Raw genomic sequence first — 4,470 nt, 5'->3', positions numbered from 1 at the left:
AGATGACCTCAAAATGAAAACCCTAGATTTATTGAACAAAAGGGGAAAGAGAAAAAAAGGCAAAAACCCTAGGTAGGAGTTTTTTTCACAAAAATGAACAAATACTTATTTTTGTAAAAGAAAATAAAAAAGAAACTGTAGTATGGAGTACTACTTTTTTGTTGTTTCAAAATGGGGATGATTATTAGGTTAAGAAAGGAGAGGTTGTCTGAAAAGGCAAGTACAAGAAAAGATAAGACAGGATATAGGGGTAAGACCATAGGTATTAAAGAACCAGGTGGTGTTTTAAGGATTTGTTGTCGAGTAGTGAATGGCTAACACAACTATAGTCCGTTAGTGTCTGGTGGATATATCAACCCCTCACAGTCATTATACAAGTTCCCGTACAATGGGAATTGTAGCCGTATGTCCTCTAAGCAGTGATCTTTACTTCTTTTGTCCTTTTCAGAGTAAGGCTATGTTAAAGCCTCCAGTATTTTCTCTTTTGTCAAGTCTATTTTTACCTTCACTTTCTTTAGCTTCTTTCTCATTAAGCTTTGACTAGTGAACTCCTCCATATGTTTTATTTTGTTGAGATATAATATAGCTAAATTAATTGAATATGTGCTTTCTAACAACTTAACCTTTTACGTACTATTATTACACACTTAAACATATATTAGTGTAATAATTGGACCCCTTATTTTGCTTGGTTCTATATTGTATTTTATATTTGTGTGTTGTTAAAACTGTTTATGACTTGTTACTAAGGTTTGTGTTGAGTCTTAAGGGAGTTCGGGCATGTTCAGCTCAGATATGAAAGTCAAAACAGTGGTTTGTGCACAATTTCTAGTTTACTAGTGGATCACCCAGATCGCGAAAGAGGTGTCGCGATAGCGAGAGTATGTGGCTGGTGCAACTCCGTTGTCACGAAAGGTGTGTCACGATTGTAGAAACTGTTGACAAAGTCAACTTTTGCTTTGCAAAGGATTGTGCCATGATCACGATAGCCTTGCCCTGGCCCAGGATCACAATAGGGAAGAGTTTGATGCGATTGTGAGAGTATGTCGCTAGTACAATTCCGTTATCACGCAAGGCTAGTATGGAATAAGTGAACTTCCGCTTTCCCATAGTATTGTGCTGCGATCATGAATGCCTGGCCAGGCATCGAAGGATTGACTGTAATCGCGAAGGAGTCTGGTATATAAACGTTTTGAAAATTCATTTTGGGTCGAGAGCCCTCGGGATTGGGGATTTTGAAACAAGGAATCGACACTCTAGGTCAAGGTAACTAGTATAAAATCCTATTTGAGCTTTATTTACGTGATGCTAAATGGATTAGGGGGATTTGCAGTCGTACCCTATATTTGTACCACCTTTTAACCTGTACCCTATTTTTAAAAATTATTGATTTGGTAATCATTTGACAAAAAATCCGTAATAATATGACAATTACACCACTGATAGTATTAGCATTAGCATGCTACTTTGGAGATGACCTCATTCGCATTAGCATACTGTAAAACAAGCCCTGATAAACGTAGCAGCATACTAACGTTTGGAGATGACGTTGTTTTACAGTACCAGGGGTTATTCATTAGTATGCGAGATGGTGTAAAACTTCAGCCAATTACAGTAGCAGCTGAAATTGTTTTACATTGAAGCTAAAACTTCACGCTAATGCATGCTAAAGTTATTTATCCTGTAGTCAACAATTTTGTCATGAGTTTTATCCAAAACTTCAGTCTAAACATGCTGAACTTATTTAGTTTATTTGCTAAAATTTCAGACTAAACATGCTGAAGTTATTTAGTTCATTTGCTAAAACTTCAGTTTAAACATGCTAAAGTTATTTAGTTCATTTTTGAAAACTTCAGACTAAACATGCTTAAGTTTTTGTCTTGCAATATGTAATTTTACAATGAGTATTTGCTAATGCATGCTGAAGTTATTTAATTCATTTGCTAAAACTTCAAACTAAACATGCTGAAGTTATTTAGTTCATTTGCGAAAACTTCAGACTAAACATGCTTAAGTTTTTGTCTTCCAATATATAATTTTCTAATGAGTTTTTGCTAATGCATGCTGAAGTTATTTAGTTCATTTGCTAAAACTTTAGACTAAACATGCTTAAGTTATTTAGTCATTTTCTAAAACTTCAGACTAAATATACTTAAGTTATTTAGTTCATTTGTTAAAACTTCAGACTAAACATGATTAAGTTATTTAGTTCATTTGCTAAAACTTCAGACCAAACATGCTGTAGTTATTTAGTTCATTTGCGAAAATTTCAGACTGTTGTCCTGCAATCTACAATTTTGTCAATAGTCCTGAGGGGCAAAATCGTCTTTTCACAATGCTTTTAACAAAAAAATAGGTACGGATGCAAACGAAAAAATAAAACGAATATAAGTTAAACGGGAGGGGGGGACCAAATAGGGCGCCCCATGCAATTTGTACATGGATTTGTATGTTCTTAAAATGAGTTTTGATGGGCAGAACTAAGAAATTTTTTAATTAGCCCACTGAATTTAATGGGCTAAATTAACATGGTGGAAATTGGGGACAGTCATTTCCAAAAAACAACTTAGATATGGATCCTAAGTAGGTGTATTATTTTTTAAGAAGATCATAGAAGAGACAGGCTAGGCCTGACCTGTTGGATCCTCAAGTTCACACAAGTATACGTGATCGTCAAGTAATAAAGCGACTTGAAAGTCAAATGCCGAACCCACAAATACTTAGATAAACTATTAACTGAGCAACTAAAATCGAATATTTGTTCAAGGTAATCAAGAGTAGTAGTTTTTTCTACTAAACTAATATTGCTGAAATTAAATAAGTAATCAACTAAACTAACATGAACGCAAGTAATTGTGATTGGTTTTAATCAGTAGAGATGAATATTCCAGAGTTTTGGTCGGTTTATCAATCCTATTAAGTTCGTATTAATTCAAATTATCTGTGGTTGCTAGTTGACCACATAGTTTATATGAATAGCATATTCCTGCAGTACCATCTATCTATCCACAAAATATTAATCCTATATTCCTATGGTATTGAATCAATCATGAACAAATTAATTACGGCATTCAACTAAGCGAGACTGTTAGGTATATTCCAATCCTAACCGCGAAATCTTTTCCCGAGCTACGGGTTCAAAAAAAGCCCTCTCTAATTTTACTCTAATCTAAGAACTGCTTTCCCAAGCATAACATAGATAGTCAAAGAACTTAAATGCTCGTCAAACAATTAAAAAATTGTACACATAATTAATAAAATAAGAAAAAATAATAATTTGTATTAACTAGGATATAATTAACAAACTTTGATATCTATGTCAACTACAACCCCAGAAAATAAAGAACTAGCCACTCATAGTTATGCTAATGATCATATTAATGTTTAAAAGTATAAAACTACAAGTATTAAGAGAAAGGAAGAAAAACTCTAAAATTTTCGGCTCCCAAATTGCTCCGGGTCGTTTCTCCTTCACCTAGGTCGAACTCCCCTTAAAACCCGAACTTAAGGACTATTTATATATATAGTAAAAGTCCTAGATGAGTGTAACGAAGTCCAAGCAAAACGGAAAAAAAGTTGGCACCCGTGGGATAGTGGGTGCACTGCATCGACGATGGTACTGACTTTGGGTGCTATAGTAGGTGCTGGGCACTAAGGATAGCACCGAAATTGAGTGCTACAATGGGTGCTGGGCATTGGGGATGGCACTAGAATTGGGTATTAGGGCTAGTGTGGTGTATTGGTTGCCCCATTGCTTTATGTTTTCTCCACTCTTATTTCAATCACTCCTACATAAGCAAATAATACAATTAAGCTCAAAACATCACAATGCAATTTCATTATCACTATTATTACTCTAAGATATGAGGCAATTATCGTCATATTATATGTATTTTTAGCCAAATACCACCACCTCATACTTAGGTGTTTTCTTGTCCCCGAATGAACCAAAACTACACCAACAATCCTACCTCAACACATTTACAAGCACACAACTTCGAGGAGCATATATCAATTAAGCACATTATACCTATGACTTCGGTTAATAATAACAATTAAGCTCTAGCATATGTATTTTTCACACACTTCTCACTTTTCATGCCAAACATATTCAAAACATGTAACCCGTATAGATACCATGCTCATGATAATCCTAACCTAAAAAACCGACTCAATTTCATAAAGTATTCATGGCTTGAACACTCACCCCAACCAAGAAGTCTAATAATATTATATATCCATTGCGAAATCATGTGTCCTAACAATGAAAAAGGAGGGTAGATAGTCTGCACATTCAAATCAATTATTCAAGTGTAATCCAAGGACTAACACATATGAAATGATATACTAACTCTCACAAAGAAGTCACATGCATGCAAGAATGTACCATAGGTTTGCCTATTATGTAAATCTCCATTAATGTAGGCCTGCTTAGTCTAAAATTAGTTAGAAATTTTTTGTGGTTGTAAT

Source organism: Nicotiana tomentosiformis, chromosome 4 (genome assembly GCF_000390325.3).
Source record: "Nicotiana tomentosiformis chromosome 4, ASM39032v3, whole genome shotgun sequence".
Lineage (NCBI taxonomy): Eukaryota > Viridiplantae > Streptophyta > Magnoliopsida > Solanales > Solanaceae > Nicotiana > Nicotiana tomentosiformis.
The sequence above is the reverse complement of the archived record's forward strand: the minus strand, read 5'-3'. Positions refer to the sequence as shown.